At 37.0% G+C, this 27,723-nt stretch overlaps 2 non-coding genes across 2 annotated transcripts; both read left to right on the forward strand.

Annotated features, from left to right (window-relative positions):
• The first annotated feature begins 421 nt into the window (after window positions 1–421).
• On the forward strand, window positions 422–528 carry LOC133306215 (small nucleolar RNA R71). Its single transcript, XR_009750857.1, has one exon. It is a non-coding gene; the product is annotated as a small nucleolar RNA R71 (small nucleolar RNA).
• A 15,108-nt stretch (window positions 529–15,636) lies between these two features.
• On the forward strand, window positions 15,637–15,743 carry LOC133306216 (small nucleolar RNA R71). The gene has a single exon (XR_009750858.1). It is a non-coding gene; the product is annotated as a small nucleolar RNA R71 (small nucleolar RNA).
• Window positions 15,744–27,723: the final 11,980 nt, after the last annotated feature.

Raw genomic sequence — 27,723 nt, forward strand, 5'->3', positions numbered from 1 at the left:
ATTCTGATCATACCACACTCCATTCACCTCTGCTTGTTCTGATGATCCCCCATAATCACACTCCTCTGTCACATGGCCCTTGCCACAGATAGCACATACACTCTTTGTTTCCACAGAAGCTACCTTTTGTGAAGAGAGTTGCTTAATAAGGGTATCTAATTGTTGCTGTTGTTGTCTCTGTGTCTGCATCAGTTGATCATTCCTTGCCAACAGAGCATCATACCCATCCAACCTGATAATTCCTGTCCTTCTGTCAGCCACTGGAGCATTATCAAATTCTTGAGATGCTAATGACTCAAAGATATCCAAGGCTTCTTGAGGGGTCTTGGTAGTCAATGATCCACCAGCAGTGGCATGCACCAAGGTTCTAGTGTTAGTGGTCATTCCTTGCAGGAAGATTGCTGCTTGTTGCCATGCCTCAATTCCATGCTGTGGACATTTCCTCAACAAAGTCTTGAATCTCTCCCAAGCCTCATAAATAGATTCTGACTCTTTCTGCTTAAAGCTTGTAATTTCATCCTTCAACTTGGCCCTCTTGGATGCTGAGAAAAACCTTTGCAAGAACTTGGTTTGCAAATCATCCCAAGTTGTTATACTTCCTTGTGGCAATGATTGCAGCCATCTCCTTGCATCATCCGTCAGTGAATGAGTGAATAGTCTCAACAGAATTGCATCTCTTGTGACACCATTTATCTTCACAGTATCACTCAACAATAGGAAGTTCTCTATGTGCAAGTAAGGGTCCTCCGCACTGGTTCCAGCAAACTGATCCTTCTGCACCAAATGTATCAAAGCAGGCTTCAATTCAAAGTTGTTGGGCTCCACTGTTGGGCGCACAACACTCCCAATTGGAGGAATCACTGCAGGAGTCATGTACTCTCCCAGTGTCCTCTGTGGTGGTGGTGGTCTGTGATTCTCTGCCATTATATCTTCCTGATTAACCGTACTTGATTCACCAATTTCTTGCAACTGTCTCCTTTGCCTGGCTGCCCTTTTGTGCTTCCTCAATGTCCTTTCTAATTCTGGATCATACAACAACAAATTTGGATCAAGTGTACCTCGCATGTACCAGAATCAAAATTGACCAGAAACTTAACATAAACTAAAATACTGAAAATAAAAGGATTCAATCTCAGAATTCTATAGTATCAGTTAGTGTTGAAAAACAAATTCCCCGGCAACGGCGCCAAAAACTTGTTGGACGTTTAGCAAGTGCACTAGTCGTACAAGTAATAAAATGATGAGTAAAGATCGTTCCCACGAGGAATTGTGTTCAAACACCAATATACCATAGAAAACTAATTTGAATCAAATAAGAGTTTGTAAAAATCATGAATAATTTGTCACCAGAAAATTGATTGTAAGTAATTTGACACAAAGTAAATATGGATTAGGAATTAATAAAAACAACAAGTAGTCAGAAAACAACTTTCCTCCATGATAACCCATATAAAAATTGATCATATGATGAATTCCTTTCCATGTGATGTTAATCAACCTTTTACTTATCATCAAGATGTAATCCCTTACTACCCTGATAGATACATTAATCAGAAACCCCAATCCCTTGGTGATCTCTTTCTTAATACATACATGAAATATTAAGGTTTTAAGATTACATCAGAATTCTAGCATCAATCCCTTGAGTACTAGAATTCTGATGTTGAGATTATCAAATACAGAAGTCATATAAACATCCCTGTTCTATACTACTTCTTTGATAGAAATAATTAACTCAGAAAATCTCAAATCAACACATGAAAAATACTTCATCATATTAATCAAATCAACATAATATTATCTTGGAGTTCCATTGCATTCAGACTATAAAGACTCTACTCAGACATGACTAAGGAATAAATAAGAGAAGAAGAAACAAACTTCATTTCCATGTTGAAAGTCTTCAATCTCCAAACTATTACAAGGAAATCCTAATACAAAAACTAATAGAATTTAGAGAGAAGTCAGACTAAGTTTAAGAGAGAGAGAGAGTTCAGATCCCCCAGATTCTGATCTAAGTGTCAAGGCTTTGCCTTATATAGTGTTACAATTAAAAACAGAAAACTGATGTGGGCGCTAAAACGTCCATAAGTGGCCGTTTTAGCGTCCATGCTTTACGTATGCTCAACTGCTTTTAACTGATTTCAACGCTAAAACGTTAAGGAATGACCGTTTTAGCGTCCAAACTTGGTGAATGCTCAACTAACTTTAACTGACTCCAACGCTAAAACGTTTGATTTGGACGTTTTAGCGGTGAAGACCAGAATCTTTTTCCACTTTAGGGCGCTAAAACGCATATTGCAGGCCGTTTTAGCGCCCAAGACCAGCAATTTTCCATCTTCTTAGTGTAGCAGCGCGCTAAAACGCTCTGTGTGGACGTTTTAGCGCTCATCACCAGCAAGTTTTGGCCTCTTCCTGTAACAGGGCGCTAAAACGCTCAGTGTGGACGTTTTAGCGCTCAACACCAGCAAGTTTTGGCCTCTTCCTGTAACAGGGCGCTAAAACGCTCAGTGTGGACGTTTTAGCGCTCAACACTTAGGCAATTTTTCTCCTCTTGAGCTCCAGAATCTTCTTCCTTCTCCAGTTGTCTTTCAAGCTTGCTTTTCCTACAAGAATCATACAAATTTCCAATAAAGCTCTTGAACTTGTAATTGAGGACATCTTAGGACATTAACCTTGTTTTTCATCATTTAATCACAGAATTTGATCCTAATTCCTGCTAAAAACCATGATGAACTAAGGGTTCATCAACATCCAGAGAAAATAGGCCTCCATGTTGTCTAGTTGTACCAATCTTCTTGGTACTCTCCTATTTTATAAAACAGAAAGAGTTAGTGAAAATGAGATAGCACTGCAAGGTATGAATTAATTTGTTCACTAATACGAGGTTCACACAGAAATTAGGAACACACAACACATCAAATAAAATGAGATCATCAAAAAAATAGACGTTACCTGCATATGATGCAGTAACTCTAGAACCATCTGGTCAATTTATGGATGCACAGTTGATTTTTTGAAGAGAAGTAAGACAAGAGATGTATGAAGTAATGTGATCAGTTGCGCCAGTATCAAGAATCCAACACAACTGATTACCTGTACCAAATTTGTTTGATTCTTCACTTAATGCAGATGCGGATACAAGATTAGCATGACCAAATGGTGTGGACACAAGATTTGAACAAAGAGGATCTATGAAAAACTGCAAAGCGTGAACAAGATCATGAAACTGTTGAGTAGACAAATTCACAGCTAAAATATCTATACTCTTTTCTGCACAATTAGCTCGTGTTGCATTATTATCATCTTGGTCATTCCTCATTTTGTATCCAGGAGGGAAACCATGCTTAAAGTAGCAGGTTTCTATAGTATGATTACTCATTTTACAATGAGTACATAACCTTGAATCTCATCCTCTACCTCTTCCTCCTCTATTGTGAAAACGTCTTATGCCTCTTCGTGATGAATAATTTCTTCTATTTTCATCTGATTCACTAGTAAAGGCCTTTGGAATATCATCAACAGAAAGATTCAAATGAAACTCACGCTCCGGTTGAGCTAACATTGAACATACTTTATTGACATCAGGCAGAGGGTTTATCAACATGATTTGCGAGCGAACTGGAGCATACTGCTCATTCAGCCCCTTCAAGAATCTGATTGTATGGTCCTGATCTCTTCTAACTCATATCTCAAGTAGAGCTGGACAATTACATGCCATAGCACATTGACAAGTAGGCAATGGCCTCAAATTTTCTAGTTCATCGCATAAACCTTTCTTGTGAGTGAAATAATCACTAATATTTTTGTCTCCTTGCCTCAGCTTGTAGATTTCTTCTTGCAAGTCTAAGATTCTGAAAATGTATGCTTGTGAAAAGCGTTCTTTCAAGTCTTTCCAAGCATCTTCTGCCCGATCTATACGAAGAATCGATTGCAGAATGGATGGAGAAATTGAATGATGTATCCATGACAATACATGGGTGTTGCATCGTTGCCATGCAGCATATGAAGGATCTATGGTTGGAGGTGGTGGTAAGCTTCCAGCAATGAAGCCAGTTTTGTTTTTAGACAATAATGCCATAGAAATGGAACGAGACCAGGTATGATAGTTTCTTCCATCAAGAAATGAAGAAACTAGCACTTGTGAGGGGTTCTCGCTCGGATGGAGATAATATGGATGAGATGGATTTGTAATAAAATCGAATGCTAAGCTCTAATTCGCCATTGTTACCTATCCACATCGAATCTTACTTCCCTGCACATGCACCTCATACATCAGTTGGTGATGTTTGCCACACACCTAATGAGATCCACAAGAGCATAAACAGTTATGGCTCCATCACACTTATCATTGAACAAAATTCCCTCTATATAAACCCCTCATTAGTATTGAGGAGTAACTTTTCCATGCACCAATTCTTCTTGCTGTTACTTTGTCATAACATATCCTACAAGAGCCATTGTGCCTACAAATTCTCTTTGATTCTCGGACTTTATATGCCTATGTACTATACACGGTGACTTCCAAGTTGAGCTTAGGTTCATACCTCTACCTCACTAGATCGTGGTTACACAGACATAATTCATCCTAAGAGGGAAACAGATCATAGTCCGCCATACAAACAATTCAATAGAATATTAAGAATATTTGAATTTATGTTTAATTAATATCAATTATTAAACTTTTGTTTTATTTGTTAATAATATTTTTTTAATTTTATATTATAAAGATAAGTGTAACACTCATATTTATATAAACAACATTACATATATGACTTAAAAATTTATTTAAAAAAATTTAATTTTGACATAATATCTATAACTAAAAGTTTGGAGAAAATCGTCTCCTCGTGCTTGCCCACATGGTCGTCTACCAGGATATGCTGAAAACTATAAAAAAAAAAAAAAAAAAAAAAAACCATGGGAAACAAATCTCAATAATTTTGACGACTTTTTTTTTATAAATATTTTGAGGACTTTTTTACTATAACCTCATTCAACCATGTTCTGTTGAATCGAATACTTACCACTAAGCCAAAAAACAAAACTTTTAATTAGAGTGTAACTCTTTTACTTACCCTTAACAACCCACTTCATGGTTCAATCTAAGTCTAAACCAGCCAAGACTTGTCAAGATAAGATATTGGCTTCACCAATAATTCCTCCAACACCTTCTTACCTCAAATTATCATCCCAAAAAATCGAACCCGTAACCTACCAAGAGAAAAATACTATTTTTATGCCAATCATATCAGGAATGTTCGCAATGGCTAGAGGAACCATTAAAAGCACATTATGTTGACTAAACATGCTTTGATTTAATCACAATTCTAAATTAGAAGGCAACGCCAATTCTAAATTTCATAAGGATGCAAACAAAAGGTATGCAATCATGAAATCTTCATTGGACGAAACTATGGGAATGTTTGAAAATGTTTTTTTTTTTTTTTTCAAAAACTGTTTTGAATATGAATTTAAAAATTGATTTTGAGAGTAAAAAAACAAAAAACTTGTTTGAGTGTAGTTAAACTTAAGTTATAAATAAGTTGTAGTTATTTACAAAATTGTCATTAATGAAGTTTTAGAATTACAAAAATGTCACCGTAAAGTACTTATTTTGAGTCTTCATATTTATGAAATTGCCATTAATCATCTCACGAAAAATCCTCTGGATGGGAAACTGGATGGGTTGATACTCCCCCTTTTGATTGCAAAGAGGTTCTCCTAAAGGACCTGCAGGGCTTGTATGAGCCCAGGATAGTTTATCTGTAATTGTTTTGCTGTTTTCCTTTCTTCTGTAATCCAAAATAAAAAAATAAAATTGCCATTAATGAATCCTGATATTTACGAAAATGTCACCGTGAAAAAATAAAAGAAAAAAAAGAAAACTGCTTAGGAGAACATCCATAGGTTGTTTTGGTTTTTCAGTTTTTAAAACTAAAAAACAATCATTGTTTTGAAAATCATTTCGCAAAACAATCATTTCCAAAAAGATTTTTTTACTTTTAAAAATTTAAAAACTGTTTTTGAGAATAGAAATCAAATAGGGCCTATATTTTTCCGGGTTGTTCTTTTTGTTTTAGTGGGAAAGGGAAGATGACATGAGAGAAGTGTTGGGTTTGGGTTAAAATTTTAAATAAAATTTTAAAATGAGAATATTTTTCCCATAAAGTTGATGCCTTTTTTTAAAAATGTCATATTGAAGAAGTCGGAAATTCCACTTAAGAATTTATCTTCCAAAGCTATTTTTTATTATTTTTTCATTAAAGAAATGACTTTTTTAAAGTGTGTTTGTAAGAAGTGTTTGTCTTAGCTTCTCTTTGAAAAAACAAGTGAAGCTGAAGAAAGCTTGGCCAAACCACTACTTAGTGTGATTATTATTGTTATTTTATTGTTCGTTCACGGCTAACATAGGTATGTATGTAAATATGTAATCATTGATCAACTGGTGTTGAATTGATATGACCAATGCTCTGGTAATGAAGGCAAGTCCAAAGCAGAGAACACTTAGGGTCTGAGAGACAATTATTTTGTTCCTTAGTACTGTTTCTGAAAAGAAATATATATTTTTTATTTACGTGCCTTGAACAGTTTCTAGAAAAAAAATATTTTATTCCGAAAATGAGAATTGTTTTTTATAGCACAATAAATAATATAATAAAAAATAATTCCTATTGAACATAAAAAATTTCAAAACATCACTTTCCTTTCTATATGTTGGTGGTGGCGGCGTGTTGGTGGTGGTGGCATCATAATAGCGGTGGTGGTGGTGGTGGCAATGGTCGCGACAGTTTTGGTGGTAATGGTGGCGATGGCCGTGGCAGCAGTGGTGATAGTGGTGGCGATGGTGGTGGTGACAACAATGGCCGCAACGATGGTGGCAGTGGTGGTAATGGTGGCGGTGATGGCAGTGGCTGTGGCGGTGATGGTGGCATGGTGGTAGTGATGGGTGGAGGCGGTGGTGATGGTAGTAGTGACATCGTGGTAGCAGTGGTGGTGGCTACGACAACACTGGTGGTACAACGACGGTGGCGACGATAGTGGCGGTGGTCGTATCGGGATGATGATGGTGGTGGCTATGATGGTAGAGGTGAAGAATGATTGAGAGAGGCAAATGTTTCTCATTTTGTGCCCGAGAATAATAAAACAAAAATTCACTAAAATTAAACTGGTTCATTTAGTAACAAAAAAATAAACCGACTTTACCAAAAGAATTTTCTATCTATTTCTGTTCCTGGAAACAAAAATAAAAAAAATTGATTCTGGGAAGGTTGTCATGCACTCCCAAACCTATCCAAGTTTAGTTTTTTTTCCACCTCTTAACACAAAATCCAAATAAGAAAACTAAAAAATAAATAAATAAAAATTATTTTTGCTGATGGAATCAAACTTGACCGACTGTGTCTACAAACTATGGAGATTTAGCAAATTTTGGAAACGTCGCAAAGCGGGTCCCACCATCAGAGGTTCGTATTTGGCAATTCCTTTTGCATCGACAATAGCTTCGACAACCTTCTCCTCATCAATCATCCCAAATTCGACATGAATTGGTATGATTTTGCATGTCTTTCTTTGTTTAAAGGGTTCGAAGAGAAGCAGGTCGTCGAAGCTTTGACGATGCAGAAAGAGATGTCAAAGGCATTGCGACATTGTCGTATGTACTAATTCGAATATGCAAACGAAGTAAAACAAAGATTTATAGAAGAAAATATATTGGCATCTCCAAAGGTCTTAACAATTTATATTTGAGAAGGGGTACCCTTGGGCCCATGTAACTTCCTTCCCTCTTTTAATTGTTATTAAAGTGGGTTTTCCATTACAATTGTTGTGCATTCAAGACTGGTGTCAGTCCAACTACTACATATTAATGTTATTTGGCTCTAGGGTAGACAGGTAGCTAGGTGACTCGACTAAGGAGTTTGCAGCGTTGACTTGATACCTCAATAACTTAGCACTTAAGAATGGTGAATTTTGGCCATCAACTCGATGGATTTTTCTAATGCGGTCCAGGACCACAACACTATTCTATGATCCTTTACTTAAAAAGAAAAATTTTCTTCCATTTATATCTTTTTTTTTAAATTTCATCTCAATCCATTTTTTTCTACTTTTTGAATGGGAGCAGAAGCTCTCGGAGCACATTAAACGGGCTCGCTGGATCACGTGGTGTCTTGGGCAGCTAGGGAGTAGGGAGTATTAAACTCTTACTTATAGTCTGTTTTTATTTTTTCCTTTTTAAGTTAAAAATTACTTATAAGTTAAAATTAAAAAAAGTTAAAAATTGTTTGATAAATACATAAATATTTTAGGTTAATTAAAAGAACATATTTTAAGAAAATTTTCTCTCTATATTTTTATAGCTTTTCATTTCAAAAAAATATATAATTTAAGAAAATTTAATAAGAGCCTAAAAAAAGCTTTTCCTATAATATACTTTTAAGATAAGTGTTTTTCATCCGAGGCCACCAGAACTTAACTTTCATATCTTGGTACATTTTTGTAGCACCTGAGTGAACAACATACTGACCTTTATGGGCCTCAACCATAATTTCCTCTGCAAGCTCCTTGGGCACAACAATCCTGCCCTGATACAGTAATAACCCCTGTTCATTCACAGATATGCCACTCTAGCCTTTCATGTATTTGACACTGTCATTCCGTATCTGAGTTTCTTTAATCTTCTCATGCAACTCATTCTCAATTCTTGTCAACTCAATGTCACACATTCTACCTGCAAAGAAATCCGTTATTTTCATATCTCTGAACTGTTCAATCACTTCATTATCCCACATCATCATATGAAATAAACTGACAGACTTCCTACTCAAGGCATCTGCCACCACATTAGCTTTACCCGGATGATATTTCAACTCAAAATCATAATCTTTTAAGAATTCCACAAATCTCTGTTGTCTCATGTTCAGCTCTTTCTGATCAAACAAATATTCCAAGCTTTTGTGATCACTGAACACAGCAAATTTCATCCCATACAGAAAATGCCTCCAGATTTTTAAGGCAAATACAATAGCAGCAAGCTCCAAGTCGTGCGTCGGATAATTTTCTTCATGAGGCTTTAACTGCCTAGACGGATAAGCAACCACTCTCATTTCTTGCATCAAAACACTCCTCAAACCTTTCTTGGAAGCATCACAGTATAATTCAAACTCACCTTCTGGATCGGGAAGAGTCAATACAGGAGCAGTAGTCAATTTTTCTTTAAGCTTCAGAAAATAATCCTCACATTCCAGGGTCTACACAAAAGGAATGTCCTTTCGTGTCAATCGGGTCAACGACAATACCATACAGAAAACTGCTCTATAAACCTGCGATAATAACCAGCAAGACCCAGAAAGTTCCTGATCTCAGTCACAGTCTTAGGTCGTTCCCAATCACTTACCGCTTCAATTTTACTTGGATCCACCGCAATGCCACTAGCAGAAACAACATGACCCAGAAATTACACTCCAGATAGCCAGAATTCACACTTAGATGGCTTAGCATATAGCTTTTTATCTTTCAACACCTGTAACACCATCCTCAGATGATCTGTATGCTCATCTTCACTCTTGGAATAAATCAGAATATCGTCGATGAACACAATTACAAACTGGTCCAAATACGGTTTAAAGATGTGATTCATATATCCATGAACACCGTGGGGGAATTAGTAAGCCTAAAAGGAATCACTTTGTACTCAAAGTGTTCATATCTGGATCGGAACTTCGTTTTAGGCACATCCTCCAGCTTAATCCGGATCTGGTGGTATCCGGACAGGAGATCAATCTTAGAAAATACACAGGCACCCTTCAACTGATCCAGAAAATCATCAATACGTGGCAATGAGTACCTGTTCTTAATTGTGACCTTATTCAATTGTCGGTAGTCAGTGCACAATCTCATGCTACCATCCTTCTTTTTTACAAATATTACCGTTGCTCCCCATGGAAACACACTCGGTCTAATAAAGTTCTTTGCAGATAGTTCTTCAATGTGCTTCTTCAACTCAACCAACTTCAGTGGCGACATCCGATATGGAGCCAGAGAGATAGTCCTCACACCAGGAAATAAATCAATAGAGAATTCAATCTCTCTCAGGGGAAAATTTTGGTATCTCATCAGGAAATACATCAACAAACTCATTCACAACTGGAATACTAGAAATATCTTCCTCCTTGTCACCAAACCAATCCACCAAAGAGTACATAACCCAAATCACCAGCCTTCAAGGCTTTAACAGTTTGACAGACAGACAGATAGGGAGACGGACAAACAGAGGGCTTCTCGTGAGATAGTACCATCTTCTTTATGAAACAATAAATCATTGCACAATTTTGAGACAACCAGTCTATACCCAATATCAAATTAACAGAGGCCAGGGGCAAGATAATCAAATCAATAGTGTAACCCCTGCCTTCATAGACAAACCCAACCTCCTTACACATAAAGGATGAATCACTAACCTCTCCTGTAGCACTAATACGCATAGGGGGAATCATTCGTGTTACCCTTAAATCTAACGCCTTAGCCACATATTCTGCCACGAACAAATGTGTCGCTCCTGAATCAAACAATACAGACAAATCAATATTTGAAATGAAAATTATACCTTTTACCAGATTCAAGGCCTTTTCCGTATGCTGCACATTTGTAGGGTACACTCGTCCAACCGTAGGAATAATAGCAGCAGTAGTAGTAGTCAGTACGGCCTGCAGATTTGTAGTTTGTCCCACAATAGGGGTATAAGATGATGTTGCGTAAAATCGGCAAGTGCGCTGATCGTACCAAGTAATATAAGGGTAAGTAGATATCGTCTCCACGAGGATTGAAGCACCAAAATTATTTTAACTATTAAAAGTTGATTTTAGAATGTTTGTGATTGTAAAAATTAAGAACTATTCAAAACTTGTGAACAATTCAAAAGATGATTTGAAAACTTGAGAATAAAAGATTAAGGTTGAGAAAAATATTTAAAAAGCTATTGCAGTAAAGCATGCCAACACCTTTCCGATCCCCACCTTGTAATATTAATTAATGTTTACATTTAATTACCCATTGATCAAACAGTTCACCATCTATCAATGAATTAGTTAAGCCCCAATTCCTTAGTGATCTTAACTTTGTTAACCCTATTAGAATCCTAATCCCTTAGAAATCCTTTTTCAAGTTAATCCTTTAAACCAGTGAATTTTCCACGTTTGCAATTCATGTAGCCTATCCCTAGTGCGTACAAGAATTGTTATTTTACCCTTTGTCAGGAACTAGAGTCTCAATATTCCTATTGAAAACCCTAACCCTCGCAATCCTAATAGAGTGATCAATTCTAGAAGAATTATAGATGAAGAGAAGGATAAAATAAATACAATTGAAATAATTAAATATAAAAATTAACTAAACTACAAGGGGTTCACATCAAGGGTTGTGACCCTTAGCACAATAATAAAAAGACTAGCCAGACATAATCATGTCTGACAATTTAAAGTATTGAAAAGAATTCATAATTAAATAAAAACCAAAAAATTGGAGAAGAAGCTTGCTCTGCGTTCTGCCTCCGTCAATCTCTCTCTGTGCAAAAGTTCTTTCTTAGTTTTATGACTCCCTTTTTATATCCGACAATTCAATCAGGTCAAAATCTCCCGAGAGATTTTAGTTTTCTTTCCGTTTCTGTCCAAATTTGCAATCGGATACTGAAATCACGACGCCCGCGCCATCAACGCCAAATCCGCGCGATTCCCGCGGGCGATAATTGGAGAGGTAAGGTTCTTGGCGCGAACCGCGTGGACACCATGCTTTTAGCGTGAAATGGCTGTGGCTCCTTCACTTGGTGGCACGTCTGGCGTGGTCTTTAACATGGAGTTGGCGCCATTAGCATGAACTTGGCGCTAATGGCGTCAACTTGGCGCTAATGGCGTCAACTTGGCGCTAATGGCGTGGGAGTACAGTGGAGGCTCTTCGTTTTGGCGCAACTAGCTTCAAATCCATGCTATTGGCGTGGAGAAACATAGTTCCTTAGTTTTCACGCTAATAGGGTGAAATTCAAGCTATTAGCGTGAGAAAGTGGATAAAGCACCATTTTCACATTTGCAAGCTTTCCTCTTGCAAAAACATTGAATTCAGCGTGAAAGTGTGTCTGAAGATGGATTATCAATAATTCATTAAAATTAATACTTTTTATCACTGAATTACAGTCAAATCCTTATTCTTTTTACGCTGAAATATCTATATGCTGAAGGCACATCAAACAATTCCCAGATTTAGATATTAATGTCCCCAGCAATAAATAAGATCAAACATCAGGCAGCAAAGATTAACTCTGTTAGAAGAATTTATGTCACTATTGTAATTTTCTACATTGAAGAAATTCAGAGTTATAATGCTATGCATGAGTGAATTCAAAGTTGAATTTCAAGAATCCTTTTGGCATAAGGAATTAGAATCTAGTTTGATCACTTCTTACCTGGATAATCACTGCACTTGTCACTCTTGTGTATTGGGTTTAACTCTTAATCCAACAGTTCAATAAGACTACCATAAACTTGATCCTATTCTCAAGTTCCTAAAGATGAAGAACATGTAAAACATGCACAATTAGATCTAAAGGTCTTTGCAGGGTTGTAACTTGGCTTAGGTTAAGGTAGGAATATTTGGGAAAGTGGCTACTTTTTACTGTATATGAGATTGAAACACAACTATTTATTTTCAGTTGTTCACACTCAGACACAATTTCACTTAGTCTTTTCCTTTCTATTCATACTTTTCCTTTTTCTTCTTGAACTTTTCATGATTTGCTGTTGCTTTGCAACTTTTCATTTTGTTTCTTTTCTCTTTGGTCCCAGCTTTTGCTTTCACTATCACTTTATTTCGGTGAAATTGTTCCTTGAATATCTATAATTAGTGCTTCAATCTCATCCAAGGTGTGTTGATAGGAATTAAGCTAAGAGTCTTATGGTTAAATTCAACAAGAAACAACAGGCTAAGGCTCAAAGCGCTAGCAATGGACATTTTTAAGGTCAGCAATTTGGCCATGTAGTTAACAAGAAAGAATTGCCTTTATCATTTCAGATCATGCATGTATTACAGAGAAACAGATCAAGTTCTAGAGTATTATCACAGTGAGGCCTCTCTAAAAAAAATTTACTGTATAGGCTCAAACCTCACGGCTGTGCAATCAAACTAGAATCTAAATTCTATTATCATCACATATCAACTGTAACTCTCAACAAAGAATTCAATCAAACGAGCAATAATAGCTCTTATACTTCAATGCATTACTCAAAACATTTATCCATTATGACTTCTCACACAGTATCTTATATGCTCTCTAAGATTTAATCATCTTATTGCATGAGTAGCTATCACATATCCAGGTATGTTGCTCAGAGAATTCTTCTATCAAAACCAGAAAAAAAATATCAACAGAAAATGAGACAAAAGGTTCAGATATCTCCCCTGATTCAGAAATTTTTTCTGTTGGAGGTCTTTTATGTCTGGTTTCTCTGTACCGCATGTGGTGCGCCCAATTCCCAGATTTAGAACATTGTTGTCCCCATCAATAAAACTAAACTAGGCAAAGAATAAGAAATTCTGCACAGGTAACACACTGACACTGGTTAAAGCATCAAGTCAACATATATCAAAAGATATCTAAACATCATAACATCTCAACTGTCTCCACACAAAACAGGAATGTAAAAACATAATCAAAAAAATAAATAACATAAAAAAATAAATAAATAAATAAATTGAAAAGGACTGACTCAACACTCTTGGTTGCCTCCCAAGAAGAGCTTGTTTAACGTCACGAGCCTGACGTACCTCTTGTGATTTATGGTGGTTGGAAGCACGCTACCTTTTATGACCCAGTCTTCTTGGTCCAGTATTGTTTCCTTCCATGATCATATGGATGTGGATGAGGAGGAGGGTTCTCAAGAACTTTAAACTTAGTTTCCACATGTTTTTCCTTGCTCTTGGGCTTTCCCATCTTCACCTTTGGCTTGCTTCCTTCATGCCATTGATGAACTTCCTTCTTGTTCCCTTCCTCATCCTTTTTCTCCGCAATGTAATTGACTTGATTCTTAGGTTGAGACGCAAGCAATGGAGGAGCTTCGTTTATGAGTACCTTGAATGTTGCTTGCTCTCCATCCACGCGCATTATCAATTCACCCTTAGGTACATCGATTAACGCTCTTGAGGTTGCTAAGAATGGCCTCCCGAAGATCATAGGCACACTGGCATCTTCATCAATGTCAAGGATGACAAAATCACAAAAATTAGAAATTTGTCTACCTTGACTAGCACATCTTCCACAATACCATGTGCTTGCTTTGTTGAGCGGTCAGCCAGTTGAACATTCATCCTAGTTGGCTTCACTTCATTAATTCCCAGCTTCTTCATCAGAGTTAATGGCATCACATTAATGCTAGCACCAAGATCGCATAAGACTCTCTCTACAGTCGTCTTGCCAATGGTGCATGGAATACTGAAGCTTCCTGGATCCTTCAACTTTGGAGGCATGTTTTTCTCTAAGATTGCATTGCACTCCTCTGTTAGTGTAATCGGTTCATCCTATGTGAGCTTCCTCTTCTTAGATAATGTTTCCTTTAGGAATTTGGCATATGAAGGCATTTGCTCCAGAGCTTCTGCAAAAGGAATATTAATATGTAATTTCTTAAAAATATCTAAAAATTTAGAAAATTGTTTCCTTTTCTCATTTTGCTTGGGCCTCACTGGATATGGAAGTTTCTCAAAACGTGAGAAATCCCATTGCTTCTTTTAAACTGCAGGAGGTTGTTCTTTTGTTTTTCTTTGCCTTCTTGAGTGTGCTCATTCTTTCCTGTAGAAGCTTCAACTTCCTCTTTTTCTAGCTCCTCACTTTTAGTAGTGATAGCATTGCAGTGCTCCCTTGGATTCACAATGGTATCACTAGGGATTGTTCCTCGACTCCTCTCAGCAAGTTGTCTTGAAAGTTGGCCTATTTGAGTCTCCAAGTTTCTGATGGATGCATCTTGATTCTTGTGGTAGGCTCTTGTCTCATTTATGTGATCATTAGTGATCTTGGAAAGTTGTATCATCGCTTTCTCCAATTCGGATGGCTCTTTATGTGAAAGATGAGGAGGTTGCAGATAATTGTTGGAGTTGTAATCCAGACCTCCACCTTGATTTCTCCTCTGAAAGTTTTTCCCTTGGCCGCCATTCCGATTCCTCTGGTAACTTTGGGTATTCTGTGGTGGCCTTGGATCATACCAAATTCCGTTGACCTAGAATGGTTCAGCTCCATTGAATGTAGGGAACTCATTAGTATAATGCGACTCCTTGCAGTACTCACAGTTAAATACATTAACTTTAGATGTTGAGATCTGCATCTTGTCGAGCTTGGCATTCAGACTGGCTAGCTGTTGAGAGATTACTTTTTGCTCAGCTAGTGACGCATCATTGTTCCCCAGTTGTAAGATTCCCCTCTTGGGTTGAACTGGCTGAACTTCCATTGAAGCATTATCGGTTCTCGCCATGTAATCAATCAGTTCTAGAGTTTTAGCTATTGTCTTCCTTCCTATGGTTCCACCGGCTGCACCGTTGACAACCATCCTGGAGTCGGGTGTCATCCCATTGTAGAAGACTCTGACCTTCTTGTCATCAGGGAAGTCATATTGAGGGCATTTTCTGATCAACTCCTGGAATCTAACCCAGGCTGCACAGAGTGTCTTTCCCGGTTGCTGAATGAAGTTGGTGATTTCATTCACCAACTTATTGTACTTTTCCCGAGAAAAATGCTCAGCAAAGAACTTAGCGGCTAGTTCATCCCATGTTCGGATACTGTTAGGAGCTTGTCGATCTAGCCATCTGAGGGTTTTTTCGGTCACAACTAAAGGAAACAACCTGAGTCTGATTGCATCATTAGACACTCCATGATGCTTAGTGGTGTCACAGATTCTCAGGAATCTGTCCATGAAGTCGTGAGGATCTTCGTAATCCTCTCCACCGAAAGGGTTCTTCTCCACCAAGTTAATCAGAGACGAGTTGATATCAAAATTGTTGGCCTCTATGTGTGGCCGGACAACAATAGAGTTCGGCCTTGTGAACATAAGAGCAAGAATTGACTCCATCAACTCTGCTGCAGGAGGTGGAGGAGGAGGTTGATTATTAGCAGCCATGACTTGTTCTGTGTGTGGCTTGGAACTTGCAGATTCTTCTTGCTTTCTCTGCTTGGCTCGTTTCCGATTTTCCTTTGCAGTTTTCTCGATTTCTGGATCAAACTGTAAAGAATCTCGATCTACTTTACCCTGCATAAACTACAACAAAAAGATCAGTAAAAAAACAATATCCAATCAAGAAATTCAAAAGTTAAAAATAAAATTGGCGTGGTCAATCCCCGGCAACGGCGCCAAAAACTTGTTGCGTAAAATCGGCAAGTGCACCGATCGTACCAAGTAATAAAAGGGTAAGTAGATATCGTCTCCACGAGGATTGAGGCACCGAAATTATTTTAACTATTCCTTTCTTGTTGGATGAATAAAAGTTGATTTGAGAATGTTTGTGATTGTAAAAATTAAGAACTATTCAAAACTTGTGAACAATTCAAAAGATGATTTGAAAACTTGAGAATAAAAGATTAAGGTTGAGAAAAATATTTAAAAAGCTATTGCGGTAAAGGACGCCAACACCTTTCTGATCCTCACCTTGTAATATTAATTAATGTTTACATTTAATTACCCATTGATCAAACAGTTCACCATCTATCAATTAATTAGTTAAGCCCTAATTCCTTAGTGATCTTAACTTTATTAACCCTATTAGAATCCTAATCCCTTAGAAATCCTTTTTCAAGTTAATCCTTTAAACCAGTGAATTTTCCACGTTTGCAATTCATGTAGCCTATCCTTAGTGCGTACATGAACTGTTATTTTACCCTTTGTCAGGAACTATAGTCTCAATATTCCTATTGAAAACCCTAACCCTCGCAATCCTAATAGAGTGATCAATTCTAGAAGAATTATAGATGAAGAGAAGGAAAAAATAAATACAATTGAAATAATTAAATATAAAAATTAACTAAACTACAAGAGGTTCACATCAAGGGTTGTGACACTTACCACAATAATAAAAAGACTAGCCAGACATATTAATGTCTGACAATTTAAAGTATTGAAAAGAATTCATAAATAAATAAAAACCAAAAAATTGGAGAAGAAGCTTGCTCTGCGTTCTGTCTCAGTCAATCTCTCTCTGTGCAAAAGTTCTTTCTTTAGGTTTATGACTCCCTTTTTATAACCGACAATTCAATCAGGTCAAAATCTCCCGAGAGATTTTATTTTTCTTTCCGTTTCTGTAACACCCTATTTATATACTCAATCCATAGGTGTTAACATTGCTTAACTTCGTACTTAGCGCGGAAGACTTATTCTAAGCGTGGTCTACTTATATTGTTCTAGGGGATTAATTTTGTTCTTCAATTCTTCAAGTTAACAATCATATTTAACTATCAAATAATGGGTTCTTAGCGTCTACAATTTCCTCCCTATGCCTAGGGTGCATTATGTCACGAGTCGTATCTATATTAATTTCTAAGTCCTCTCATAATTTAACTCCTATAACTTTATTATTAGGTCCTCCTATTATTCTAAAATTCCAGCCACGCATGCAATGACCTTTAAGTCCTTTATGAAAAATTTCATCAAGTTAAATATCTTTCCTAAGTCCATCTAATAAATCGTGGATACCAGGGTGAAGTCTTAGCCCTATTCGTACCTCTTAATCCATTATATAAAAATTTAGTTAATTAGCCTTAAATAACAATGCATGGCCGAATCATAGGGGTCTCACAACAGAATCGCATAGTCCCTAAAACATAAAGCCCTTTAAGTTCAAACCCCCAAAATATAATACCTTAAACACATGTTAAATGTCTGAAGTAGCATAAGTAACATAATCTATTACAGTCATCCAATCATAATTAAAAGTGCATCACTCAATCCATAAGGATTCAGTGTAGTCGTAGCCTCCGAATAATTCAAGCCATACAATATACATAGCCTGTTCATATCGTCCTTCATTACAAAGCTCAATAATTTTATCCGTAAGTGACTGCGTAGCATCATCTTCAAGACGTACCAATCTCTTGTCTTCCCTTACCCACTTGGTCATTTTTACCTAAAAGGGGGATCCCCAAAGAGGGGTGAGATTGGGGGTCTCAGTAAGGACTCACAGTTAGAGCAATCTCCAAACCATGATGCTTACTCTTGCAACTGTCATATAATAACATATACAATAATAGAATGGAAAAACATTTGAAACATAGCTTGGAAGATAATCATGCTTTCAAAACATCATACCAATCCTGCCATGGCAATTACTCTCCATGGTCTTACGGACGAATACCCAGGGTCCTCGTCAGGTTGCCTCTTTGGTATTAGTGCACAGGCCATCATAACACATCTTGCATGAACAAAACATTAGTACCAAACAGCCAAACATATCACTGTATAGCACCATATAACAGATTGCAGTCAAACCAACACTTTACATAAAGGGGGTGGCAACCATAGCGAAACTACTTCTACAACCATAAATCACTTACACAGTTGTCTTGTCTTTTTACTTCACAAGAGTTCGAGTTCGACTTTAGTCTCCCTTGCACCTTTGGGTCGGCCTAATAACATAATGAGACTTAATAGGTGATTCTAAAAACTCACTTGGTCTATAACTCACATATAGGTTCGGCCCTTTAGGATGTAGGTCTCAGAAAGTGATTTTAACAACATGGGTTTATGCATAGCATTTTAACATTTCGGTTAACATGTAAAATCCCACAAGGATTTCCTTTCTTTTAGTTCTCAAGAATTTGAATGAGGGAAGAAGGTTTGTATTCCTTTAGCCTTTATAAACCAAAAACATCTAAGGGAGAGATTATAACTTAAACATGGAGTCTAAGGGACCTTACCTCTAGGATGATGTTTGATGGTGATTCTTCCACCAATATGTCACTCTTGCTTCTACGTGTCACGAGTTCTTCTAAGTGTCCACTTCCACGAGTTAGACGATGAAGGAGGCTTAGAAGCTATTTTTGATGTTCCTTTCCCTTAACATGTGAATGGCCGAAGCCTTAGATGGGAGGAAAAGAGGTTGGTTTTTCTTGTGGGTGCTTGTTCTTTGGGGAAAGGCCGAAGCCTTGAGAGGGAAAGAGAAAGTGTCTTTGTTTTTCTTTGTTAAGTTTGAGAAAGTGAGGGGGTGTGTATGGTTGGGATGGGAAGATGCTTGAGTCTTCTATTTTATCTAAGTCCCTTAATCATTACACCTAAGAGAAGAGAGGTTAGGTTCTTAGGTTGAGTGTGTGGGTTAGAAAATCTCTTACCTTGTTCGAGTGTCATACGCATGGGGGATGGGCTCTTGCATATCCTACCTAGATTAGAGAGAAACAAAACTCATCATTATTCACTTAGGAAGTGGTGCGCATGATGTGAAGGGATTCTTGTGTGTAGCGCCTAGGGTGGAGGGAAGATAAGGTTCACATTAATTGCTTGAGGAGTGAGGTGCATGGGGATGAGAAACTCTTGTAAGTAGTGCCTTGTTTAAAGAGATAAGATTAAATGCTTTAATCACTAATAGGGGAATGTGGGTTAGTGTGTAAGGCCTTTTGCCTTTTAACTTTCCTTAATTGAATCCCTAGGAGAAGGTGTCAGTGGGATCTTCCCAATGCATGGGGTTGGGGAAACACCTTGAGTGTGTCATACTCAACATAAAGCGTGAAAAACAAGTCCTTCCCTTTTCATGCTAATTATTGCGCCTAGGGAGATGGAGAAAGGTGGCTCCACCTTTTTAATCATAAATGGAGAAGGCTTGGGTTTGGGAACCCTTTGGTGTGCGCCTAGGGAGATGGAAAAGTTTATGATCCTTAATGTGTTCACCTAGGAAGAAGGAAAGACACTTATCTTCTTGCTTCTACATGACCGTGGCTTGTACTTGGGAAAGCCAAGTTTCATTTAATTCTTTTTCCCTTATTGGGTGCATGTAGTGGCATCCATTCATCTCATGCCACGTCATCCATCATGGTTTATGGGCTTGGGCTTTGTTGCCCACTAAAGGGGTCCACGATTTTTGTGCTTCTTAAAGGGTTGGATTGCTTTGCATTTGGGCCAAGGCCACACTTAGGTAATGGGTTCGGCCCACTTTGTCTTTTGGGGTTGGATTTCCATGGAAATTAATAAATGGGCCAAGTCTTATTTATTTACATATTGGGTTCGGCCCAAGGAGTCTCTTTGGGTTGGGTTCACCCTAGGTTGGGCTACTTGGGTTTATCATTGGTGTGGGCTTAGTCTAAGATCATAAAATTTCAAGAGTTTATGAGTTTGGGCCATTAAGGCAATTACTTGGTGTGGGTTTATCCCATTATGTTTGGGCTTTTAATTTATTTAACCATACTTAACTTTGGACTATCCACATATAGCTATCATTAATTAATTTGCCCACACAATATTCATTAATAAATAAGGCTAATTTAGGGTTATTACAGCTTATGTCCAGATTTGCAATCGGATACTGAAATCACGACGCCCGCGCGATCAGCGCCAAATCCGCGCGATTCGCGCGAGAGATAATTGGATAGGTAAGGTTCTTGGTGCGAACCGCTTGGACACCACGCTTTTAGCGTGAAATGGCCGTGGCTTCTTCACTTGGTGGCGTGTCTGGCGTGGTCTTTAACATGGAGTTGGCGCCATTAGCATGAACTTGGCGCTAATGGCGTCAACTTGGCGCTAATGGCGTAGGAGTAGAGTGGAGGCTCTTCATTTTGGCGCAACTAGCTTCAAATCCACGCTATTGGCGTGGAGAAACATGGTTCCTTAGTTTTCATGCTAATAGGATGAAATTAAAGCTATTAGCGTGAGAAAGTGGATAAAGCACCATTTTCATATTTGCAAGCTTTCCTCCTGCAAAAACATTGAATTCAGCGTGAAAGTGTGTCTGAAGATGGATTATCAATAATTCATTAAAATTAATACTTTTTATCACTGAATTACAGTCAAATCCTTATTCTTTTTACACTGAAATATCTATATGCTGAAGTCACATCAGATGACCAGGCCTGCAGATTCGCAACTTGCCCAGCAGAAGATGGACAACTCCTAGCAAAGTGGCCAGTCAGACCACACTTGAAACACTCCCCCTGGGCTGCACCACATACACCTTTGTGGTATTTCTTGCACTTCCCACATTATGGGGTATAATATCTATCAACAGCTCCACCACTAGTGGGCTTCATGTAAGAACCTGCACCGTTAATTAAGGAATTTAATCAATTAATTATGAGAAATTAGGAAATAATTCCATAATTGACCCTAATAATTATTATGAGGCTTAAATAATTATGGCAAGTGAGTAATAATGCTGATAGTCGCTTTTCTGACGAAAAGTGCAGATACCAGTTCTGCTACTCGGTATAAATGCGTACCGATGAAGTATTCCGGAAAATTATAATAAGTGCATGAATATTCCTAGATATATATATATATATAGGACTTGTAAAACGAGTTTCAAGTTAAAATAATGAGAACTGGTGCCAGAACTGATACTGGCCATGGAAAAACGCGTACCGGAAAGGTGCTGCGAAAAATAAAATAAAATCTTAGAAAAATGAGTAGGTTTAGATTCTAAAGTTTGGAATCAAAATGATAAGTGTAGAATTTAGCGTTAATACAGTGCGATTAAGACTTAGCGGGCTATAAATATAACTTTTTGGCCCAAAACCCTAGGCCATACACTATCCTACGTGAGACTCCTTTGGTGGCTGACCAGAAAACACTGTTCCTTTATCTTCCTTCACCTCTTGTGAGCCAAGTTGCCATCTTTTTCTTGATTTTTCACACTTTCTCCTTGTAAACACTTGTGTGTAGCATTGTGAGGGTGAGGGGTAGCCTTTTTCTGGATGTCCAGCTACTGTGTGTAGAGTTGTGGGGCTGACTTCATTGTTTGAGTTGGTTGTGAGCTTGTGTCTTGTTGGTGTTGGTCCAAGAAGCCATTTTTGGTGAGGAGGAGCCTTGGGGTGTGCCATTTTTGTACTTCAGCAAGTCAACATCCTTGGAGTTGTTGTGTGAGCTCCAAGAGCACCTTCTTGCTCTGTTTTGAGCTTGTGGTATGATCATCACCCTTGTGCTTGAGTTTTCTTTTTTAAAAATGGAACCTTGATGCATGTAATGAGCTAAAGTTGATAACTTAAGGTTGGGTAATGCTAAACACACCTAGAAATGCATGTTTAAGCTTCTGTAATCGGTAAAAGTTGGACCTTTGGATTGATATCTTGCGAAATGTAGAATCTGAGTTCTGCCGCGAAATATCCGGATTGTGGGTTAGAAATATCCGAATATTGATATCCAGATATGGGGTTCTGAATATCCGGATATTGATATCCGGATATTGCCAATCAGATATCCAGATATTGCCAATCAGATATCCGGATATGCCCCCGACAAATATCTATATATTCTGGGTTTTCGAAGAACAGTAGCTGCACTGTTCATACAGAACTGTATTTGGGGTTTGTGGACCCTAGATTGATGAAGTTGAACTTCTGTAATGATTTAACTAGGTCAGAATCTAAATGATTAAGGGCTTGTGGCTTTGTGAGAAGCCTAAAGACGTAGGACGTAAGAGAAAAGCGTTGTCTTTATGAATATGCTTGTAGAGTTTGGATATTGATATTATTGTTAGTCCGGAACAGATTATGATTCTTCTGTGTTTGGGCTTTGAGTTAGTGTGGACTCTTGGCTTTGGATAGTTAGCTTGCAAGGTAAGCTTTTGTGTCCTTGGTTTAGCCATTGTTGGTTCCACCATATCCCTTGGGGGGATGGTTTATATGCATGATGTTGTTTTCTTGTATTGTTTTGATAAATGCTATTGAGCTGTTATATGCGAGTGCCTTTATGATATGCATGTGGTGTTCCACCTATACGGTAAGCCTGAGTATGTGGGGACATACAAGATGGTGAGGCTGTGGGTGAGGTGCAAGCGATGTTCCTTGTACTTATTGTGGGGTTGTAGACGTAAGTCCTGCATTTCTCTGGCCAGTAGAATAGTTACAACACACATGGCATAAATATCTGTTGCACTGCATAGTTTTGGAACTTATATTGGATTATTGTTTTTGAACTTATATTGCACATGTAAGTGAGCTTGGGGTGGAAGATCCTTGAGGACCCCTTGCCTTACTGAGATTTCTGTTTAGAGATCTCACCCCACGTTTGGGGCGCTTATTTCAGGTTCAGGTAACCAGGGGGTTGATACCTCCAGTGGCAAGAGGCCAGAGCTTAGTTGATACCTGTTTATGCTGCTTATGCTGATTTGCTGTTTATACTTGGATGCTGGATTATGCTTATTGCTTTATGCTTTTAGCTTCAGTTTATGGATTTCCTTGTTGAAACTCTGTTATTATGTTGTTGTTTGGGGAGCATGGGGATTCTCCATGTCATGTTGACTTGACTATGTCTTAGTTTGGATTGGAGTTGTTTTAATGTATCAGGATATTGTCTGGACTACGTGTTGTAGATCCGTGACTTTAGATACTCACCGTTATTCTATTTTATGAGGTATTTCAGTTAGCTGTCTTTTGCAATTTACATACAGGCGATATTTTTATGAAAATGATTAGGTAATCAACTTGGCTAAGTATAATGACGTCGTAATTGAAAAGAAAAAGATTTTCCGTATTTTTAATTAAGCATGGCTTAATACGATGACATGTAAACAACCGGGTATATACGGGGTGTTACACTCCACCCCTCTTGATTTGACCAAAAGTCTGCCTTACCTGCAACCCCCTACTTGAGCGTCGGGGTGTCATTGCAGGTACCCCCAGTCCTGATCATCGCGCCAAAGGAGAATCACCCCATCATCAACAACTATCAACAACCCAGAGAACAGATAATCGACCCAAAGTCTGCTCACATCAACCGTGTGTGATTAGGCCAGTACATATTAGCCAGCCCATATTGTATTGGTCCAATCAATTACATAGGCAACATCTATAATTCTGTACCTTATGTAGGTTCAGAATGAACTAAAGGAATTGTGTCCCTGCCTTCCTGCTTATTCCACACAAGAATCATGAATTTAAATTATATAAATTTCATAAAGGTGCAAACAAAAAGGTACGCAATCATGAAATCTTCATTAGACGAAACTATGTGTATATTTGAAAGTGTTTTTGTTTTTTTTGTTCTTTTCAAAAATAGTTTTAAATATGAATTTTAAAAACTAATTTTGAGAGTAAAAAAACAAAAAAATTTGCTTTAGTGTAGTTAAACTAAAAGTTATAAAGGAGCCGTAGTTATTTACATAAACCTCATCAATGAAGTTTTAGAATTACAAAATTGCCACCGTAAAGTAATTGTTTTGAGTCTTCATATTTATAAAATTGCCATTAATGAATCCTGATATTTACGAAAAATGCCACCGTGAAAACAAAAAAAAATCATAAAACCGCTTTGGAGAACATCCATAGGTTGTTTTGGTTTTTCAGTTTTTAAAAATAAAAAACAATCATTGTTTTGAAAATCATTTTGCAAAACAATCATTTTCAAACATATTTTTTTACTTTTTAGTTTTAAAAATTTAAAAACTGTTTTTGAGAATAGGAATCAAGCAGAGCCTATATTTTTCTGGGTTGTTCTTTTTGTTTTAGTGGGGAAGGGGAAGATGACATGAGAGAAGTGTTGGGTTTGGTTTAAAATTTAAAAAAAAAAATTAAAATGAGAAAATAAAATTTTTAAAAATATACCTTTCCCATAAAGTTGATGCCTTTTTTGAAAAATGTCATATCGAAGAAGTAGGAAATTTCACTTAAGAATTTATCTTCAAAAGCTATTTTTTTATTACTTTTTCATTTGAAAAATGACTTTTTTAGAGTGTTTTTGTAAGAAGTGTTTGGCCTAGCTTCTCTTTGAAAAAACAAGTGAAGATGAAGAAAGCTTGGCCAAACCACTGCTCAGTGTGATTATTATTGTTATTTTATTGTTCGTTCACGGTTAACATATATAGGTATGTATGTAAATATGTAATAATTGATAAACTGGTGTTTTAGAATTGATATAATCAATGCTCTGATAATAGTAATGAAGAGAAGTCCAAAGCATATAACACATAGGGTGTGCATACCAATTATTTTGTTCTTCTGAAAAGAAATAATTTTTTATTTTATTTTTGTGTCTTTGAACAGTTTCTGAGAAAAAAATATCTTTAATAACATGTTTTATTTTTATTCCAAGAATAAGAATTACGTTTGATAGCAAAACAAATAATATAATAAAAAATAATTCCTATTAAACATAAAAAAATTTCGGATCATCACTTTTCTTTCTATATGGTGGTGGTAGTGGCATGGTAATGGTAAAAATGGTGGTGTTGATGGCAGTGGCCGCCGCGACGGTGGTGGTATGGTGGCGATGGTAGTGTTAGCAGCAGTGATAGTAGTGACGATGGTGGTGGTGGTGATAATAGTGGCAGTGGCAGCGATGGTGGTGACGACAGTGATGGAAATGGTTGCGGCGGTGATGCTGATGGTGGCGATGGTGACGGTGGCATGGTGGTAGTGATGAGTGGAAGCGGTGGTGATGGTAGTAGTGGTATCGTGGTAGTGGTGGTGGTGGTAATGGTATTAGTGGTATCGTGGTAGTATCGTGGTAGTGGTAGTGGTGGTAATGGTATTAGTGGTATCGTGGTAGTGGTGGTCGTGGTGACGACAGCACTGGTGGTACAACGGCGGCAGCGACAAGGTGGTCATGTTGGGATGATGGTAGTGGTAGCGATGATAGTAGAGGTGGAGGGTGATTGAGAGAGACAAGTGTTTTTCATTTTATGCCCGGAACAAACAAGGAAAAATTCACACAAATTAAACTTATTCGTCTCTGGATCAAAAACAAAAATTCACACAAACTAAATTGATTCATCTCAGGAACAAAAAAAATAAAGCGATTTTAGCAAACGAGTTTTCTATCTATTCCCACGAATAAAAAAAAAAAATTGATTTTGAGAAGTTTATCATTTAGCCAACGAGTTTTCTATCCATTACTGTCCCGCGAACAAAAAAAAATTGATTTTGAGAAGTTTGTCATCCACACCCCAATTCTATTCAAGTTTAGTTTTTTTTTTCCACCTCTAAAACAAAATCCAAATAAGAAAATTAAAAAATAGATAAAAAAAATATTTTTGTTGATGGAACCAAACTTGACCGAGCTGTGTCTACAAGCTATGGGGATTTAGCAAATTTTGGAAACGTCGCCAAGCGGATCCCACCATCGGAGGTTCGTATTTGGCAATTCCTTTTGCATCGACAATAGCTTCGACAACCTTCTCCTCATCAATCATCTCGAATTCGACATGAATTGGTATGATTTTGCATGTCTTTCTTTGTTTAAAAGGTTCGAAGAGAAGCAGGTCGTCGAAGCTTTGACGATGCAGAAAGAGATGTCAAAGGCATTGCGACATTGTCATATGTACTAATCGAAGATGCAAACGAAGTAAAACAAAGGTTTATAGAAGAAAATATATTGGCATCTCCAAAGGTCTTAACAATTTATAGCTGAGAAGGGGTACCCTTGGGTCCATGTAATGTAACTCCCTTCCCCCTATTAATTGTTATTAAAGTGCGTTTTCCATTACAATTGCTGTGCATTCAAGACTGGTGTCAGTCCAACTACTACCTATAAATGTTATTTGGCTCTAGGGTAGACAGGTAGCTAGATGACTCGACTAAGGAGTTTCGAGTGTTGACTTGATAGCTCAATATCTTATTTTTATTTTATTTTTTGTAATAGATAGCTCAATATCTTAACACTTAAGATTTAAGAATGGTGAGTTTTTGCCATCAACTTGATGACGTGGTGTCTTGTCACCTGGGCAGTATTAATGTGTTACTTATAGTCTCTTTGTATTGTTTCTTTTTAAATTATAACTTACTTACAAGTTAAAGTTAAAAAAAGAGAAGATAAGATCCTTTAATATTTGGTGTTAAAATTAAAATTTGATATCTCATATGAGAGTCGTTAGATCAAAAAAGATCAACGACTCTGATTTGTATTGTTTCTTTTTAAATTATAACTTACTTATAAGTTAAAGTTAAAAAGAGAGAAGATAAGATCCTTTAATATTTGGTGTTAAAATTAAAATTTGATACCTCATATGAGAGTCATTAGATCAAAAAAGATCAACGACTCTGATTTGTACGCATACGACACCATTAATCTTTTTTGACCTAACAGCTCTCATATGAGGTGTCACACTTCAAATTTGACACCAGTGTCAAAGAATCCTACAAAAAAAAAAACTTAAAAAAAAGTTAAAAATTATTTGGTGATTACATAAAATTTTAAGTTAATTAAAATCACATATTTTAAGAAAACTTTCTCTATATTTTTATTGCTTTTAATTTAAAAAAAAACATATAATTTAAGAAAATCTGATAAGAGCTTATAAAAAAACTCCTCCTATGAGCTTTTTATTGTAAGAGTTTTTTTCAAAACCTTTTTAGCCTAATTTCTGCATATAAAAAATTTTCCGTTAAAAAAATGAGGATCCAAAGAGACACTTAGTTGATAGCTTTTATTGTTACTATCCATAACCTAAAACTTAAAGCAAATATGAAATAAAACTAATTAAGGCAAAGTTGAAACTAGGAAAATTACCCTAGTATTTTGCTAATTACATAAAAATAATTCACATGGGTCATGATTATGTCATAAATGC

Source organism: Gastrolobium bilobum, unplaced genomic scaffold (assembly GCF_033153095.1).
Source record: "Gastrolobium bilobum isolate Gb01-03AN ecotype WA unplaced genomic scaffold, APGP_CSIRO_Gbil_v1 utg18452, whole genome shotgun sequence".
NCBI lineage: Eukaryota > Viridiplantae > Streptophyta > Magnoliopsida > Fabales > Fabaceae > Gastrolobium > Gastrolobium bilobum.